At 39.4% G+C, this 20704-nt stretch overlaps 1 pseudogene; it reads right to left on the bottom strand.

Moving 5' to 3' along the window:
- Positions 1-14428: 14428 nt before the first annotated feature.
- LOC149750473 (annexin A2 pseudogene) lies at positions 14429-20465 on the bottom strand (annotated as a pseudogene).
- Positions 20466-20704: the final 239 nt, after the last annotated feature.

The raw sequence follows: 20704 nt of genomic DNA, 5'->3' as shown, positions 1-20704 counted from the left end.
GTTTGATGATGGCCATTCGGACCAGTGTGAGGTGATACCTCATTGTAGTTTTGATTTGCATTTCTCTAATAATTAGTGATGTTGAATATCATTTCATATGTTTTTTTGCCAACTGTATGTCTTCTTTGCAGAAGTGTCTATTTAGGTCTTCTGCCCATTTTTTTGATTGGCTTGCTTGTCTTTTTGCTATTGAGCTGCATGAGCTGCTTGTATATTTTGGAGATTAACCCTTTGTCAGTTGCTTCATATTTTCTGCCATTCTGAGGGCTGTCTTTTTGTCTTGTTTATGGCTTCCTTTGCTGTGCAAAAGCTTTTAGTTTAATTAGGTCGCATTTGTTTATTTTTGTTTTTATTCTCATTACTCTAGGAGGGGGGGTCAAAAAAGATCTTGCTCAAAAAAGATCAGATTTATGTCAAAGAGTGTTCTGCTTATGTTTTCCTCTAAGAGTTTTATAGTGTCTGGCCTTACATTTAGGTCTTTAATCTATTTTGAGTTTATTTTTTTGCATGGTGTTAGGGAGTGTTCTAATTTCATTCTTTTACATGTAGCTGTCCAGTTTTCCCAGCACCACTTATTGAAGAGGCTCTCTTTGCTCAATTGTATATTCAGGCTTCCTTTGTCATAGATTAGGTGGCCATAGGTGCATGGGTTTATCTCTGAACTTTCTATCCTGTTCCATTGATCTATATTTCTGTTTTTGTGCCAGTACCATACTGTCTTGATTACTGTAGCTTTGTAGTATAGTCTGAAGTCAGGGAGCCTGCTTCCACTGGCTCTGTTTTTATTTCTCAAGATTGCTTTGGCTATTCAGGGTCTTTTGTGTTTCCATAAAAATTGTAAAATTTTTTGTTCTAGTTCTGTGAAAAATGCCATTGGTCATTTTATAGTGATTGCATTGAATCGGTAGATTGCTTTGGATAGTGTAGTCATTTTCACAGTATTGATTCTTCCAATCCAGGAACATGGTATAGCTCTCCACCTGTTGGTGTAGTCTTTGATTTCTTTCATCAGTATCTTATAGTTTTCTCATACAGGCCTTTGCCTCCTTATGTAGGTTTTTTCCTAGGTATTTTATTCCTTTTTGTTGCAATGGTAAATGGGATTGTTTCCTTAATTTCTCCTTCTGATCTTTTGTTGTTAATGTATAGGAATGAAAGAGATTTCTGTGTATTAACAGCGTATCCTGTGACTTTATTAAATTTGTTGATTAGCTCTAGTAGTTGTCTGGTGGAATCTTTAGGATTTTCTATGTGTAGTATCATGTCATCTGCAAACAGTGACAGTTTTACTTCTTCACTGCCAATTTGGATTCCTTTTATTTCTTTTCTTCTCTGATTGCCATGGTTAGGACTTCCAAAACTAGGTTGAATAATAATGGTGAGAGTGGGCACCCTTGTCTTGTTCCTGATTTTAGAGGAAATGCTTTCAGCTTTTCACCATTGAGAATGATGTTGGCTGTGGGTTTGTCATATATGGCCTTTATTATGTTGAGGTAGGTTCCCTCTATGCCCACTTTCTGGAGAGTTTTTTATCATAAATGGGTGTTGAATTTTGTCGAATGCTTTTTCTGCATCTATTGAGATGATCATATGGATTTTATTCTTCAATTTGTTAATATGGTGTATCACATTGATTGATTTGCATATATTGAAGACTCCTTGCATCTCTGGGATAAATCCCACTTGATCATGGTGTATGATCCTTTTAATGTGTTGTTGGATTTGGTTTCCTAGTATTTTGTTGAGGATTTTTCCGTCTATGTTCATCAATGATATTGGCCTGTAATTTTCTTTTTTTGTAATATCTTTGTCTGGTTTTGGTATCAGGGTGATGGTGGCCTCTAGAATGAGTTTGGGAGTGTTCCTCCATCTGCAATTATTTGGAAGGGTTTGAGAAGGATAGGTGTTAGCTCTTCTCTGAATGTTTGATAGAATTTGCCTGTGAAGCCATCTGGCCCTGGACTTTTGTTTGGTGGAAGATTTTTAATCACAGTTTCAATTTCATTACTTGTGATTGGTCTATTCATACTTTCTGTTTCTTCCTTGTTCAGTCTTGGAAGGTTATATCCTTCTAAGAATTTTTCCACTTCTAGGTTGTTCATTTTGTTGACATATAGTTGCTTGTAGTAATCTCTTATGACCCTTTGTATTTCTGTGGTGTCCATTGTAACTTCTCCTTTTTCCTTTCTCCTTTTATTGATTTGAATCCTCTCCCTTTTTTTCTTGATGAGTCTGGCTAAAGTTTTATCAATTTTGTTTATCTTCTCAAAGAACCAGCTTTTAATTTCATTGATCTTTGCTATTGTTTTCTTCATCTCTATTTCATTTGTTTCTGCTCTTCTTTATGATTTTTATTCTTCTGCTAACTTTGGGTTTTGTTTCTTCTTCTTTCTCTAGTTTCTTTAGGTGTAAGGATAGGTTGTTATTTGAGATTTTTCTTGTTTCTTGAGGTAGGATTGTATTGCTATAAACTTCCCCCTTAGAACTGCTTTTGCTGCATCCCCTAGGTTTTGGATTGTCATGTTATTTGTCATTTGTGTCTAGGTATTTTTCGATTTCCTCTTTGATTTCTTCAGGGATCCATTCATTATTTAATAACATGTTTATCCTCCATGTGTTTGTGTTATAAATAGCTTTTATTATGTTGAGATATGTTCCCTCTATACCCACTTTGGTAAGAGTTTTTATCATGAATGGATGTTGAATTTTGTCAAATCCTTTTTCTGCATCTATTGAGATGATCATGTGGTTTTTGTCTTTTCTTTTGTTTAAGTGGTATATCACATTGATTGATTTGTGTATGTTGAACCATCCTCATGAACTTGGGATGAATCCCATTTGGTCATGTTATATGACCGTTTTTATGTGTTGTTGGATTCAGCTTGCTAATATTTTATTGAGAATTTTTGTGTCTATATTCATCAAAGATATTGGCCTGTAATTTTCTTTTTTGGTGGTATCTTTGCCTAGTTTTGGTGTCAGCATGATGGTTGAGTTTGAGTTTGGAAGAGATTGAGAAAGATTAGTATAAGTTCTTCTTTGTGTGTTTGGTAGAATTCCCCTGTGAAGACAACTGGTCCTGGACTTTTGTTTGTAAGGAGTTTTTAAATTACAGATTCTATTTCATTTCTAGTGGTTGGTCTGTTCAAATTATCTATTTCTTCCTGATTCAGTCTGGTGGGCTGTATGTTTCTAGAAAGTTGTCCATTTCTTCTAGGCTGTTGAATTTGTTGGCAAATAATTATTCATAATATCCTCTTATGGTGTTTTGTATTTCTGCAGTATCAGTTGATATTTCTCCATTTTCATTTCTCATTTTGTTTGTGTTCTCTGCCTTTTCTTCTTGGTGAGCCTAGCTAGAGGTTTGTCAATTTTTTCTACTCTTTCAAAGAACCAGCTCTTGGTTTTATTGATTTTTTCTATTTTTTTTTGAATCTCTATTTTATATATTTCCTCTCTTATCTTTATTATTTCCTTCATTCTGCTGACTTTAAGTTTTGTTTATTTTTCTTTTTCTAATTCTTTTAGGTGGTAGGTTAGGTTGTTTATTTGAGATTTTTCTTGTTTTTTGAGGAAAGCCTGTATCTCTATGAACTTTCCTCTAATACCTGCTTTTGCTGCACCCCATAGATTTTTTATTGTTGTGCTTTCATTGTCATTTGTCTCAAGGTATTTTTTAATTTCCTTTTTGCTTTCCTCATTGACCCATTGGTTTTTTAGTAGCATGTTATTTAGTCTCCAAGCAATCTTTTTTTTCTCATTTCTTTTTCTGTGATTGATTTCTAGTTTCATGCCATTGTGCTCAGAAGAGAGGCTTGAAATAATTTCTATACTCTTAAATTTGTTGAGGTTTGTTTTGTGCCCTAGTACAATCAATCAATCCTAGTTGATTGATTCAATCCTCTAGTGGTCAATCCTAGAGAATGTTCCATGTGCACTTGAAAAGAATGTGTATTCTGCTTTTTCTTTCTTTGACGTAATATCCTGAAAATATCAATTAAATCTAACTGTTCTATTGTACCATTTAGGATCTCTGTTGCCTTACTGATTTTCTGTCTCGAAGATCTGTCCATTGATGTGAGTGGGGTGTTAAATCTCCTACTATTATTGCATTCCTGTCATTTTCTTCTTTTATGTATGTTAGCATTTTTTTAAATGTACTTGGGCACTCCTATATTAGGTGCATATATGTTGATGAGTGTAAAATCCTCTTTTTGTATTGATCCTTTTATCAATATATAGTGTCCTTCTTTATCTTTCTTTATGGCCTTTGTTTTAAAGTCTATTTTGTCTAATATGTGTATTGTGAACCCTGCTTTCTTGTCATTTCTATTTCCATGAAATATCTTTTTTTATCCCCTCACTTTCAATCTATGTGTCTCCTTTGCCCTAAAGTGGGTCTCTTATAGGCAGCATATTGTAGGCTCTTGTTTTTCTTTCCAGTCTGCCAGTCCACGTCTTTTGATTAGAGTACTTAGTCTGTTGACATTTAAGGTAATTATTGACAAACATGTATTTATTGCCATTTTATTTTATTTATTTATCTTTAACATCTTTATTGTAATATAATTGCTTTACAATGGTTTGTTAGTTTCTGCGTTATAATAAAGTGAATCAGTTATACATATACATATGTTCCCATATCTCTTCCCTCTTGTGTCTCCCTCCCTCACACCCTCCCTATCCCACCCCTCTAGGTGGTCACAAAGCACTGAGCTGATCTCCCTTTGCCATGCGGCTGCTTTCCACTAGCTATCCATTTTACGTTTGGTAGTGTATACTACCACAACCACTACCACAGTGTATATCCTCAAGTCCATTCTCTAGTAGGTCTGTGTCTTTATTCCCGTCTTACCCCTAGGTTCTTCATGACCTTTTTTTTTTCTCCTTAGACGCCATATATATGTGTTAGCATACAGTATTTGTTTTTCTCTTTCTGACTTACTTCACTCTGTATGACAGACTCTAGGTCCATCCACGTCACTACAAATAACTCAATTTCGTTTCTTTTTATGGCTGAGTAATATTCCATTGTATATATGTGCCACATCTTCCTTATCCATTCATCCGATGATGGACACTTATGTTGCTTCCATCTCCTTGCTATTGTAAATAGAGCTGCAATGAATATTTTGGTACATGACTCTTTTTGAATTACGGTTTTCTCAGGGTATATGCCCAGTCGTGGGATTGCTGGGTCGTATGGTAGTTCTATTTGTAGCTTTTTAAGGAACCTCCATACTGTTTTCCATAGTGGCTGTATCAATTTACATTCCCACCAGCAGTGCAAGAGTGTTCCCTTTTCTCCACACCTCCAGCATTTATTGTTTCTAGATTTTTTGATGATGGCCATTCTGACTGGTGTGAGATGATATCTCATTGTAGTTTTTATGTGCATTTCTCTAATGATTAATGATGTTGAGCATTCTTTCATGTGTTTGCTGGCAATCTGCATATGTTCTTTGGAGAAATGTCTATTTAGGTCTTCTGGCCATTTTTGGATTGGGTTGTTTTTTTAATATCGAGCTGCACGAGCTGCTTGTAAATTTTAGAGATTAATCCTTTGTCAGTTGCTTCATTTGCAAATATTTTCTCCCATTCTGAGGTTTTCTTTTAGTCTTGTTTATGGTTTCCTTTGCTGTGCAAAAGCTTTGAAGTTTCATTAGGTCCCATTTGTTTATTTTTGTTTTTATTTCCATTAATGTAGGAGGTGGGCCAAAAAGGATCTTGCTGTGGTTTATGTCATAGAGTGTTCTGCCTATGTTTTCCTCTAAGAGTTTAACAGTTTCTGGCCTTACATTTAGATCTTTAATCCATTTTGAGCTTATTTTTGTGTATAGTGTTAGGAAGTGTTCTAATCTCATACTTTTACATGTACCTGTCCAGTTTTCCCGGCACCACTTATTGAAGAGACTGTCTTTTCTCCACTGTATATTCTTGCCTCCTTGATCAAAGATAAGGTGACCGTATGTGTGTGGGTTTATCTCTGGGCTTTCTATCCTGTTCCATTGATCTATATTTCTGTTTTAGTGCCAATACCATACTGTCTAAATTACTGTAGCTTTGTAGTATAGTCTGAAGTCAGGGAGCCTGATTCCTCCAGCTCCATTTTTCGTTCTCAAGATTGCTTGGGCTATTCGGGGTCTTTTGTCTTTCCATACAAATTGTGAAATTTTTTGCTCTAGTTCTGTGAAAAATGCCAGTGGTAGTTTGATAGGGATTGCATTGCATCTGTAGATTGCTTTGGGTAGTAGAGTATTTTCACAATGTTGATTCTTCCAATCTAAGAACATGGTATATCTCTCCATCTATTTGTATCATCTTTAATTTCTTTCATAAGTGTCTTATAATTTTCTGCATACAGGTCTTTTGTCTCCTTAGGTAGGTTTATTCCTAGATATTTTATTCTTTTTTTTGCAATGGTAAATGGGAGTGTTTTCTTGATTTCATTTTCAGATTTTTCATCATTAGTGTATAGGAATGCCAGAGATTTCTGTGCATTAATTTTGTATCCTGCTACTTTACCAAATTCATTGATTAGCTCTAGTAGTTTTCTGGTAGTATCTTTGGGATTCTCTATGTATAGTATCATGTCATCTGCAGACAGTGAAAGCTTTACTTCTTTTCTGATTTGGATTCCTTTTATTTCTTTTTCTTCTCTGATTGCTGTGGCTAAAACTTCCAAAACTATGTTGAATAAGAGTAGTGAGAGTGGGCAACCTTGTCTTGCTCCTGATCTTAGTGGAAATGGTTTCAGTTTTTCACCATTAAGGAAGATGTTGGCTGTGGGTTTGTCATATATGGCCTTTATTATGTTGAGGAAAGTTCCCTCTATGCCTACTTTCTGGAGGGTTTTTTATCATAAATGGGTGTTGAATTTTGTCGAAAACTTTCTCTGCATCTATTGAGATGATCATATGGTTTTTCTCCTTCAGTTTGTTGATATGGTGTATCACGTTGATTGATTTGTGTACATTGAAGAATCCTTGCATTCCTGGGATAAACCCCACTTGATCATGGTGTATGATCCTTTTAATGTGCTGTTGGATTCTGTTTGCTAGTATTTTGTTGAGGATTTTTGCATCTATGTTCATCAGTGATATTGGCCTGTAGTTTTCTTTCTTTGTGACATCTTTTTCTGGTTTTGGTATCAGGGTGATGGTGGCCTCCTAGAATGAGTATGGGAGTGTTCCTCCCTCTGCTATATTTTGGAAGAGTTTGAGAAGGATAGGTGTTAGCTCTTCTCTGAATGTTTGATAGAACTCACCTGTGAAGCCATCTGGTCCTGGGCTTTTGTTTGTTGGAAGATTTTTAATCACAGTCTCAATTTCAATGCTTGTGATTGGTCTGTTCATATTTTCTATTTCTTCCTGGTTCAGTCTCAGCAGGTTGTGCATTTCTAAGAATTTGTGTGTTTCTTCCAGGTTGTTGATCTTATTGGCATAGAGTTGCTTGTAGTAATCTCTCATGATCTTTTGTATTTCTGCAGTGTCAGTTGTTACCTCTCCTTTTTCATTTCTAATTCTATTGATTTGAGTCTTCTCTCTTTTTTTCTTGATGAGTCTGGCTAATGGTTTATCGATTTTGTTTATCTTCTCAAAGAACAAGCTTTTAGTTTTATTGATCTTTGCTATCATTTCCTTCATTTCTTTTTCATTTATTTCTGATCTGATCTTTATGATTTCTTTCCTTCTGCTAACTTTGGGGGTATTTTGTTCTTCTTTCTCTAATTGCTTTAGGTCAAGGTTAGGTTGTTTATTCGAGATGTTTCCTGTTTCTTAAGGTAGGCTTGTATAGCTATAAACTTCCCTCTTAGAACTGCTTTTGCTGCATCCCATAGGTTTTGGGTCATCGTGTCTCCATTGTCATTTGTTTCTAGGTTTTTTTTTTATTTCCTCTTTGATTTCTTCAGTGATCAATTCATTATTAAGTAGTGTATTGTTTAGCCTCCATGTGTTTGTATTTTTTGCAGATCTTTTCCTGTAATTGATATCTAGTGTCATAGCGTTGTGGTCGGAAAAGATACTTGATACAATTTCAATTTTCTTAAATTTACCAAGGCTTGATTTGTTACCCAAGATATGATCTATCCTGGAGAATGTTCCATGAACACTCGAGAAAAATGTGTATTCTGTTGTTTCTGGATGGAATGTCCTATAAATATCAATTAAGTCCATCTTGTTTAATGTATCATTTAAAGCTTGTGTTTCCTTATTTATTTTCATTTTGGATGATCTGTCCATGGGTGAAAGTGGGGTGTTAAAGTCCCCTACTATGAATGTGTTACTGTCGATTTCCCCTTTTATGGCTGTATTTGCCTTATGTATTGAGGTGCTCCTATGTTGGGTGCATAAATATTTACAATTGTTATATCTTCTTCTTGGATCGATCCTTTGATCATTATGTAGTGTCCTTCTTTGTCTCTTCTAATAGTCTTTATTTTAAAGTCGATTTTGTCTGATATGAGAATTGCTACTCCAGCTTTCTTTTGATTTCCATTTGCATGGAATATCTTTTTCCATCCCCTCACTTTCAGTCTGTATGTGTCCCTAAGTCTGAAGTGGATCTCTTGTAGACAGCATATATATGTGTCTTGTTTTTGTATCCATTCAGCCAGTCTGTGTCTTTCGGTAGGAACACTTAATCCATTTACATTTAAGGTAATTATTGATATGTATGTTCCTATTCTCATTTTCTTAATTGTTTTGGGTTTGTTATTGTAGGTCTTTTCCTTCTCTTGTGTTTCTTGCCTAGAGAATTTCCTTTAGCATTTGTTCTAAAGCTAGTTTGGTGGTATTGAACTCTCTCAGCTTTTGCTTGTCTGTAAAGGTTTTAATTTCTCCATCAAATCTGAATGAGATCCTTGCTGGGTAGAGTAATCTTGGTTTTAGGTTTTTCTCCTTCATCACTTTAAATATGTCCTGCCACTCCCTTCTGGCTTGCAGAGTTTCTGCTGAAAGATCAGCTGTTAACCTTATGGGGATTCCCTTGTATGTTATTTGTTGTTTTTCCCTTGTTGCTTTTAATATGTTTTCTTTGTATTTAATTTTTGTCAGTTTAATATGTGTCTTGGTGTGTTTCTCCTTGGATTTATCCTGAATGGGACTCTCTGTGCTTCTTGGAGTTGATTAACTATTTCCTTTCCCATATTAGGGAAGTTTTCAACTATAATCTCTTCAAATATTTTCTCACTCCCTTTCTTTTTCTCTTCTTCTTCTGGGACCCCTATAATTCGAATATTGGTGCATTTAATGTTGTCCCAGAGGTCCCTGAGGCTGTCCTCAGTTCTTTTCATTCTTTTTTCTTTATTCTGCTCTGCAGTAGTTATTTCCACTATTTTATCTTCCAGGTCACTTATCTGTTCTTCTGCCTCAGTTATTCTGCTATTGATTCCTTCTAGAGTATTTTTAATTTCATTTATTGTGTTGTTCATCATTGCTTGTTTCCTCTTTAGTTCTTCTAGGTCCTTGTTAAATGTTTCTTGCATTTTCTGTATTCTATTTCCAAGCTTTTGGATCATCTTTATTATCATTATTCTGAAATCTTTTTCAGGTAGACTGCCTATTCCTCTTCATTTGTTAGGTCTGATGGGTTTTAATCTTGCTCCTTCATCTGCTGTGTGTTTTTCTGTTTTCTCATTTTGCTTATCTTACTGTGTTTGGGGTCTCCTTTTTGCAGGCTGCAGGTTCGTAGTTCCCATTGTTTTTGGTGTCTGTCCCCAGTGGCTAAAGTTGGTTCATTGGGCTGTGTAGGCTTCCTGGTGGGGGGGAGTAGTGCCTGTGTTCTGATGGATAAGGCTGGATCTTGTCTTTCTGGTGGGCAGGTCCATGTCTGGTGGTGTTTTGGGCTGTCTGTGGCCTTATTATGATTTTAGGCAGCCTCTCTGCTAATGCATGAGATTGTGTTCCTGTCTTGCTAGTTGTTTGGTGTAGGGTGTCCAGCACTGTAGCTTGCTGGTTGTTGAGTGAAGCTGGGTGTTGGTGTTGAGATGGAGATCTCTGGGAGATTTTCGCTGTTTGATATTACGTGGAGCTGGGAGGTTTCTTGTGGACCAGTGTCCTGAAGTTGGCTCTCCCACCTCAGAGGCACAGCACTGACTCCTGGCTGCAGCGCCAAGAGCCTTTCATCCACATGGCTCAGAATAAAAGGGAGAAAAAGTAGAAAGAATGAGGATAAAATAAAATAAAATAAAGTAAGATAAAATAAAATAAAATAGTTAAAAAATAATTATTAAGAAAAAAAAATTTTTTAAGTAAAACAAACAAACAAAAAACAGATGGACAGAACCCTAGGACAAATGGTGAAAGCAAAGCTATAAAGACAAAATCTCACACAGAAGCATACATATGCACGCTCACAAAAAGAGGAAAAGGGGAAAAAATAATATATTTTACTCTCAAAGTCTACCTCCTCAATTTGGGATGATTCATTGCCTATTCAGGTTTTCCACTGATGCAGGGTACATAAAGTTGATTGTGGAGCTTTAATCTGCTACTTCTGAGGCTGCTGGGAGAAATTTCCCTTTCTCTTCTTTGTTCACACAGCTCCCGTGGTTCAGCTTTGGATTTGGCCTCGCCTGTGCATGTAGGTCATGGAGGGCATCTGTTCTTCGCTCAGACAGGACGGGGTTAAAGAAGCAGCTGATTCGGGGGCTCTGGCTCACTCAGGCCGGGGGGAGGGATGGTAGAGATGTGGGGCGAGCCTGCGGAGGCAGAGGCCAGCGTGATGTTGCACCAGCCTCAGGCACGCCATGTGTTCTCCCAGGGAAGTTGTCCCTGGATCACGGGACCCTGGCAGTGGCGGGCTGCACAGGCTCCCGGGAGGGGAGGTGTGGATAGTGACCTGTGCTCACACAGAGGCTTCTTGGTGGCAGCAGCAGTGGCCTTAGCATCTCATGCCTGTCTCTGGGGTCTGCGCTGATAGCCGCGGCTCACGCCCGTCTTCGGAGCTCCTTTAAGCAGCACTCTTAATCCCCTCTCCTCGCGCACCAGGAAACAAAGAGGGAAGAAAAAGTCTCTTGCCTCTTTGGCAGGTCCAGACTTTTTCCTGGACTCCATCTCGGCTAGCCGTGGTGCACTAGCCCCTTCAGGCTGTGTTCACGCCGCCAGTCCTCTCCCTGCGATCCGACCGAAGTCCGAGCCTCAGCTCCCAGCCCCGCCTGCCGCGGCTGGTGAGCAGACAAGCCTCTCGGCCTGGTGAGTGCTGGTTGGCACCGATCCTCTGTGCGGGAGTCTCTCTACTTAGCCCTCTGCACCCCTGTTGCTGTGCTCTTCTCCGCGGCTCCGAAGCTTCCCCCCCCCCACCCACAGTCTCCGCCCGCGAAGGAGCTTCCTAGTGTGTGGGAACCTTTCCTCCTTCACAGCTCCGTCCTACTGGTGCAGGTCCCATCCCTATTCTTTTGTCTCTGTTTATTATTTTTTCTTTTGCCCTACCCAGGTATGTGGGGAGTTTGTTGCCTTTTGGGAGGCCTGAGGTCTTCTGCCAGCGTTCAGTGGGTGTTCTTTAGGAGTTGTTCCACATGTAGATGTATTTCTGATGTATCTGTGGGGAGGAAGGTGATCTCCGTGTCTTACTCTTCCGCCATCTTCCCCCTCTCTCTCTTTTTTTTTTCTTTTCAGTATGCAGGCCTCTCACTGTTGTGGCCTCTCCCGTTGCGGAGCACAGGCTCCAGACGCGCAGGCTCAGCGGCCATGGCTTACGGGCCCAGCTGCTCCACGGCATGTGGGATCTTCCCGGACCGGGGCACGAACCCGTGTCCCCTGCATCGGCAGGCAGACTCTCAACCACTGTGCCACCAGGGAAGCCCTTCCCCCTCTCTTTATTGCCATTTTAAACCTGTTTTCCTGTTGATTCTGTTTCTCCTTTGTTCCTTTCTTTTTCTTTTTGTGGTTTGATGATTTCCTTTTATTTTATGTTGTGTTCTCTTCTTTCTGTTTTCTGTGCATCTATTTTATGTTTTTGATTTGTGATTACCCCTTTTTTCAAGTATGTCAACCCCTTCCTATATCTGCTTCCTTTAGACTGATAGTTATGTAGGCTCAAACAAATTCTAAAAAAAGATAATAAGAATCTACATTTTTTACTCTCCTCCCCCACACTTTATGATTTTGATGTCCTTTTTTACATCTTCATGTTTATCCTTTTGCTGTTCCTTGTGTTTATCATTGTTTTCACAGATGGATTTCTTTTTTCCTTTTTGATCTGTATACTGGCTTATTTAAGTGATTTACTTTCCAATTGTGATTTCCCATTTCTTCTTCCTTCTTTTCTATTTAGAGAAGACCTTTCACTATTTCTTGTAAGATAGGTTTAGTATTGCTGTATTCTTTTAGTTTTTGCTTGTCTGAGAAATTCTTTATCTCTCCTTCTATTCTAAATGATAATCTTGCTGGGTAGAGTATTCTAGGTTGCAGATTATTCCCTTTTAAAACTTGTTAACTTTTGTCATTTTGAGTATAATGTGTCTTGGTGTAGGTCTCTTTGGGTTCATCTTGTTTGGGATTCTCTGTGCTTCTTGTGTCTGGATATCTGTTTGCTTCTTTAGGTTTGGGAAATTTTCAGCTATAATTTCTTCAAATACATTTTCAATCCCCTTTTCTCTTTCTTCTCCTTCTGGAATGCCTATTATGTGTAGATTGGCTTGTTATATTATCCCATAGGTCTCATATATGGCTTTCATATTTCTTCATTTGTCTTTCTGTCTGCTGTTCTGATTGGGTGATTTCCATTATCCTATCTTCCAGATCACTTCTTCATTCTTCTGCATTATTCATTCTGCTATTCATTGCCTTTAGTTCAGCTTTTGTCTCAGCAAATGAATTTTCTAATTTTTCTTGCCTCCTCCTTATATTTTCTCATTCCTTTTTACAGTACTCTGCATTTCTGTTGATAGCCTTTATTAATTCCGTCAGTGTTTTCATTACCCCTTTTTGACTCGGTGTCTATTAGACTGAAGAGGTCTGTCTCATTGTTTGTTCCTTCAGGGAAATTCTCTTGGTATTTTAAGTGGGAGTGGTTTCTCTGCTTCTTCATTTTACTTCCATTTCCCTTACTCCGTGAGTTTAGGAGAAACAGTTATCTACTGTAGTCTTGGAAGGCTAGATATACGTGGGAGCATCCCTGTGTAACTTGTGTGGGTTTAATATTTTTGGCATGAGAGCTGCTTTTAGTTTGGATGCCTTCCACCTCTTTCCTCAGCATGTCCTGGCTGTTATCCCCTTGATAGGGGGTGTGCAGATGTGGTGGCTCATGCATACTCCCAGGGGCTGCAACAGCAGGGGCAGCAATTGACTCTTGCTCATGGGTCTCTCAGCAGTGGCAGCAGTCTGAGCACACTCCCTGGACCCATGACAGGGTGGGGACAGTGATTGGCACTCACTCCCGATTCTCTCAGAAGTGGCAGGAACCCACACCCACCTCCGAAGCCCATGATGGCAGTGGGGGCTCACGCCCACCCCCAGAGCTTGTATAGGCCGTCCTGTTACCTGACAGCCTGAATGGGGAAAGAATTTCCTATGTGGTCCCACCCCTCTCCTTGAGCACCCCCCAACAATGGTGCCTTGCCACTCTGGCTGGCTCAGGCTTCTTCTGCATATACCCTCAGTTGCAGCCACACCCTGCTCCAGCCCCTTCAGGCTGTCTCCACTCAGCCAATCCCAGTTCTCTCCCCAAGTTGACCTCTGAAGCCCACGCTTTAGCACCCAGCCCCCAACCACACCGGGGACAAGCGTCTCAGGCTGGGGAGTGCACAGTGGTGGTATCGACCATCTGTGAAGGTCTCTCTCTGTTTTGCCTTCCACAGACTGGTTGTCATGCTCTCCTCCAAGGCTCCAAAATTCCCCCTCTATCCTGGCTTGTCTCCCCGCCAGTGAGGGGACTTTCCAGGGTGTGGGAACATTTCTTCTTCCATGGCTCCTTCCCAGGGGCACAGGTCCTATTCCGATTCCATTCTCTCTCTCTCTTTTTCTTTATTCTTTTGTCATACCTGGTTACATGGAGCTTTTCTTGCCCTTTCAGAAGTCTGAGGTCTTCTGCCTGTGTTCAGTAGATATTCTATGAGAATTGTTCCACACAGAGATGTATTTTTGATGTATTTGTGGGAGGAGGTGAGCTCCACGACCTACTCCACCACCATATTGATCCCCCTTCTGTTTTATTTTCTAATATAAGCATTTAAGATTATAATTTTTCTCTAAAGTACCACTTTAATTGTATTTCACAAGTTTGACATGTAGTGTTTTGTCTCTAAGCCTTTCTAAATATTTTTAATTTCAATTATAATTACTCTTTAATCCATGAGTTATTTAATGTTTTTAGATCTCTTTCTTTCATGGATGTTATTTTCACTAAGTTTAATAATTCTAGGAATAGACTTATTTTTTCTTTAGCTTCTCTAGCTTTCACTATTGATGAAAAAAGGAGTTAATGTAATTGTCATTTACTTGAAGGTTATATATCTTTTCTCTCTGACTGCTTTTAATATCTTTTCTTTTCTCTTAATTTTTAAAATAAAAATTTAGTTTATCATCTATTTATGCAAGGTACACAACAGGCAAAGTGTTTCACATCATAGATTGCACTTCCAACTCCTTGGAATATTCATTTCTTTGGCTGAAAGAGAGACTAGACAGGAAAGGCAGGCAATGCTTAGGCAACTAAAATAAGGTTGGGGCCAAGGGGAGCAATACTAACATCATCCTCACAGGGAATGGGCACAAGGGGGCTGTTAATAGCAAGCTGATTTTCTAGAACTGTTAGCTAGAAGCATAGAAGCACTACTTCTGGACATTCAGACAGTCTCAGGCTTCAGTCATCCCCATCACACAGGTACAGAGCACTTTCTGGTAGTCACTCTTGGTGTCTTGCTGGATGTAGTAGTACAGCAATTTGGAGACCATGATTCTAATCAACACCTTATAATGAGTCCCCTTGCCTTTCATGGAGCAAAATGCAGGGGCTTATTATGAATACACTAGGCCAGGTTCAGGAAAGCATTTTCCTGGTCTCCTTTGACCTCTTTCTTGATGCTCCTTAACATGTTATAAGGTCCATAATTCTTGTACCTTTCAAATACTTTCTGGAGGTGACACACACTCCACTTGATCATGATGCTGATCCATTTGAGAACCTCAGTTCCTCCCCTCTTCTCTTTAGTACAATAGAGATCGAAGGCATCTTGGTCAATCAATACAAAATCAATGACAGAGCCATCCTCTCCTCTTCTACCCTTTGCATGGGCAACCGTCTGCTTGCAGAAGTCACCAGATATGTCAGAAACAATGTCCTTCTCCAGATCAATCTTATACACTTCCTTGTAGACTGTTAATTTCCTGTAGCTCCTGGTTGGTCCTTGAGCAAATGGTCTCAATGAGGCAGTCCTTATCAAACCCCAGCCCCTACATGGAGGCTTTCAGTTCAGAAGCATAATACTGAGCATGTGTTTTCAATGGGCCTCAAATCACCATCTTCAGGTGGCTGGACAAGGCTGACTTCAGTGTTGACGCAAGTTCCTTTTTGGTCTTCCTCTGGTAGGCAATGTCCTGTCTCTGTTCATTGCTGCATTTGGTCAAGATGTTGATGATGGTAACGTCATCTATACCTTTGGTCCTGATGGCCGTTTCAATGTTCAAAGCATTCTACTCAGCATCAGAGTTGTACGCTTCGACTGACCTGTATGTACTTGAGGGTGTAATGTAATCACCCTTCAGGCTAGGCTTGTACAAAATTTCATAAGCAGTAGACATTTTGACAGAAGCTGGGCCACGTACCAAGAGCTATGAGCATTCCCATATGTGGACTTTTTTTTTTAATTTTAGACATTCTGGAAAGTTTCACTATGATGTGTTATAGGTGTGGATTACTTTTTATTTAAACTGCTTGTGATTACCTGGGCTTCCCAATTTTGTCAGTTATCTATTCTTCAGTTCTGAGAAATTTTTAGCCATCAACCCCTTCAAATACTGCCCCTTTTTTGTCTCATGTCTTTTAGAATTCCAATGCAATCTTTCTTGCCTACTTTTTATCTCTTTGTCTCTCTGAACTGCATTCTGGACAATTTCTTTAGATCTGTCTTCCAATATAGTAATTCTCACTTCAGCTTTGTCTAAGCTGCTGTTAAACCTGTCCACTTCATTTTTTAAACTTTTTTTTTGCATTGAGAATATGTAACACAATTCAGAAAAGTGCAAAAATATAAATGTATAGCTTAACAATTAATTATGAAACAAATACCAAATAATCACCCTATAAATGGAACATTATCAATAGTCCAGAAGTCCCTTGTGTCTCTGTTTCTGATCCCCAACCACCACTGCTTCCACCAGAGATAATTATCACTGTGACTTTAGTGTAATCATTTCTTTGCTTTTCTTTATAGTTTACCAGATATAGCAATTTTTGTTTGTTTTAATGTAACACTCCGTATTATGGGTCTTGCATCTTTTATTCAACACAATATTTAAAAATTAATCCATGTTTGTACCCGTGGTTCACTAACTTTCCCTGCTGGGAAGTAGTATAGTTCATGAGAATATTATAATTTTTTATTCTATTTTTGAAGAATATTTGGATTAGCTCTTTCCCCTTTTTGTGGAGACTATTTTCAACAATGCTGCCATGAACATCATTGTATATGTATATTGAAACACATGTGCATAAATTTCTTAAGGCTATGTATTAGGAGTGGAATTTTTGGGTCACAGGTTATGTATACCTTTAATTTTACTAGATAATTCCAAGCTATTTTTCAAAATGTTTGTTCCACTGAAATTTTTATTTCAATTGTTTTACTTAATTCATTTTTAGAAATTTTATTGCATTCTTCAAATCTGCTTGATAATATATTCCCTTGCTCTTTATGCATATTTTAAATTTCTTCTTTCATTTTCCTTAAGTTTATACTTATTATATGTTTTTTTCAGATGATTCCAAAATAGAAGCTTTGCAGGCATGATTCTGATATCTCAGGGTTTCTCAGCGTTAGCACTATTGACATCTTGAGCCAGATAAGTCTTTATTGTAAGAGGCTGTCCTGCATATTAGAGGATGTTTGACAGCATCCCTGACCTCTACATACTAGATGCCAAGAGCACACACATTCCCCTCCCAATTGCGACAACCAAAAATGTCTCCTGGAGGGCAAAATTGCCCCAGCTTGTGAACAACTATATGCCCTCTACTTTTTCCCTTATGGGACCTCACTCATGGTGTCTTGTTTCCTTGTGTTTTGTGATTTTTTTAGGTAAGCTCATGTTTCTTAAACCTATACCTGTGGGAATTCTCTGATGCCTAGATTGAAATGTTTTCCTTTGGGACTGTTTTCCATTTGCTACTGCCAGGCACCTCAGGACACTGCCAGCTCAGGATCACACAAAAAATAAATATTTGGATGTAGGTTTTTTGAACCATCAAGATAGTGTGAATTTTGTGCAGCAAATCTGCACAAGGGCTAGCTGGTAGTTACTAATTCTCAAGAGAGATGTTTTTCTCCCTTCTATTCAGTGCCAGGTTTAAGGCAGGTTGGTAGAGCACAGACTTATTTTTAATTCACCCTTATGATGACTTGTAGCCTTTGGGTTCCAGGTTTATGGGATTATACTGGGAGTGTGGACTCCTGTTAGACTTTTTACATTTGACAAGTCCTCCATGCCTTGCAAGATTTGTGAAAATTGAAACTCATTATAAATGCTGAAATTAGTACAGGCTTATATTTCTGGCTTTTATGTGATGTTAAGGCTTCTGAATTTACCTGTAATTTTTTCCCAGTCTATTGATGCATTTAAAAATAGGTTTTAATTATTTTGTCCAGCATTTTTAGGTTTTCTTAGTGAGAGGATCAATCATTAAAGTACTATGCTGGATTTCACCAAGATGGTGGAGGAGTAGGAGAATGTGGAGTTCATCTCTCTACAAAAATGCATCAAGAATACATCTGCAGATGGAACAATTCTCACAGAACACCGCCTGAACACTAGCAGAAGACCTTGGACACTGGAAAGGACAAGAAAGATCCCCGCATAAATGGGTAGGACAAAAGAAAGAAGGGTAAAAGAAGAGGAGAGGAAATGGGATGGGATTTGTACCCCTGGGGGGGAACTGAAGCAGAGAAGAGGTTCCCTCATTCAGGGAAGCCTCCTCACCAATGGGGAAATCAGTTGGGACAGAAGGGGAATATCTGTGGCTGTCAGAGGAGGGTGAAATGGACAGTCTCTGGCAGACAGGACAGAGTGAGACCTACACAGACAGTCTGTGACACAGCCTTGCATGCCCCAGACTGGGACATGTGTCCACCGGTGCACACTGGGGCTGAGAGCTTGAACGTGGGGACTAGAGAGAAAACCCAAGGGGAGAAAAGCTGTTGGCTGTGAGGAGACAGCCTGAGGGGACAGGAGGGAGGAAATCTACAACTGGAAATGCTTGTGGAAGAAACCCAGACTGCCATAGAAGCAAGGCACCACTGTCGAGTGATGCACAGGGGGTGGAGCTGCCATTGCAGCCTCTCTCTCCCCACATGTCAGCCCCCTGCCCCACCAGGCACTAGGAAACGCCCCCACTAGGGCTGGCCTTCTTTCACTTGCTGCCAGGTGCTAGGAAAAGCCCCCACCAGGGCTGACCTTCTCGTGCTGGCTGCCAGGTGATAGGAAAGTCTTCCACTAGGGCTGGATCTCTCACATCCATGGCCACCAGCTTTCCTGCATACCTGCTGCCACCAGGAACCCTATGACACAGGCAGTCATGCAATCTCCATGCCCTGTCCTCACCGGGGCAGAACAGAGTGTTCCAGGGCAGCCTTGGGAGCAGACTCCTGTGTATGGCCCACATGCAGAGGTGGAGCTAAAACCACAGCTGAGTCCCAGGGGCAGGGCAACTAATGAAGAGGAATGAAAATCTTTCTGTGACACTGCACAAGCTGCAGTTTAAAACCCCACAATCAGCTTGGTAAACCCTGCATCTATGGAATATCTGAATGGACAATGAGTGTTCCCACAACTGAAACTGGTCTAGCTCTAGCAGCTGTGGACTTTGGGGATTAGTACCCGTGGAAGTTGGGCCACATCAGAGTCTGAGATGCACCCATAGTGCCCACAGAGGGACTAGAGACCTACCTAGAAGTTTTTGAGGGCCTCCTGGGGAGGTGGAGGTTAGCAGTGACTCACAGTTGGGGCAAGGACAGCTGAAACACCAGAAAAATGTAATTTTTTTATGCTTTGTTCTGTTCTGCTGTTGTTTTTTTAATTATTATTTGTTTTTATTTAGTTTTTAAATTTTTTTATATTTCTATTTCTATATTACCTTTTTGTTGTTCTGTGTTTTTTCCTTGTTTTTTTCTTTCCTTTGTTCTATTTTGTTTTTATCTTTTTTCCCCCCATCTTCTATGTGTTATCTTTTTTAATCATTTTTTTATCATTTTTGAGAGTTTTGTTTTCTTTCCTTCTACCTTCAGTTTGCATTATGTTTTTCTTTTTTTTTATGTTTTGTTTTTAATTGTTTGATTTCATTTTGGGGTCCTTTTGTTTGTATGGTTGTTCTCTTGTTTTTTGTTTTCTCTGTTTTTGTTTATATTTCTTTTTTGTATGTGTGTGTTTTTTCGGTTTTGTTCGGTTTTGCTTTTACCATTTATCTGGGTTTTGTTTGTTTTTAATTATTGTTGATGCTGTTTGCTTTGCTATTTGTCTTGGGTTTTGTTTGTCTGTTTGTTTTCATCCTGACCTTTTTCTCTTCTTTTTTCTTTTATTTTTTTCCCCTTTTTAATCAAAATGTGTGGCTTGCAGGGTTTTGGTTCCCAGGCCGGGGGTCAGTCCTGAGCCTTGGGTTGGAGTGTCAAGTCCAGGAAACTGGAAATCCAGAGAATTCCCAGCCCCAGGGAATCCCAGAGGTCTCCATCTCAACTCCAAGACCCGGCTCCACCCAACTGCCTGCAGGCACCTGTGCTGAACGCTTACACCAAACAACAAGCAAGACAGGAACACAAACCACCCAACAGCCAACAGGCTGCCTAAAGGCACACAAAGCCCACAGACACCCCCAAACATACCACCTGATGTGGGCCTGCCCATCAAAGGGACAAGCTCCAACTCCACCCACCGGAAGACAGGCACCAGTCCCACCCACCAGGAAGCTTACACAAGCAACTGGACAAACCACACCCACTGGGGTCAGACACCAGAAGCAAGAGTAACTACGACCCGAGCCTCATCCACCAGAGGGCAGACAGCAGAAGCAAGAACTACAATCCTGCAGCCTGTGGAACAAAAACCACATTCACAGAAAGATAAACAAGATGAAAAGGCAGAGAGCTATGTACCAGATGACAGAGCAAGATAAAACCCCAGAAAAACAACTAAATGAAGTGGAGATACGCAACCTTCCAGAAAAAGAATTCAGAATAATGATAGTGAAGATGATCCAGGACCTTGGAAAAAGAATGGAGGCAAAGATCGAGAAGATGCAAGAAATGTTTTACAAAGACCTAGAAGAATGAAAGAGCAAACAAAAAGAGATGAACAATACAATAACTGAAATGAAAATTACACTAGAAGGAATCAATAGCAGAATAACTGAGGCAGAAGAACAGATAAGTGACCTGAAAGACAGAATGGTGGAATTCACTGCTGCAGAACAGAATAACGAAAAAGGAATGAAAAGAAATGAAGACAGCCTAAGAGACCTCTGGGAGAACATTAAATGCAGCAACATTCGCATTATA

This window comes from Delphinapterus leucas, chromosome 1 (assembly GCF_059928025.1).
Source record: "Delphinapterus leucas isolate spDelLeu-1000000601 "Yukka" chromosome 1, BTC_Dleu_Yukka2, whole genome shotgun sequence".
Taxonomy (NCBI): Eukaryota; Metazoa; Chordata; class Mammalia; order Artiodactyla; family Monodontidae; genus Delphinapterus; species Delphinapterus leucas.
The sequence above is the reverse complement of the archived record's forward strand: the minus strand, read 5'-3'. Positions and strand labels throughout refer to the sequence as shown.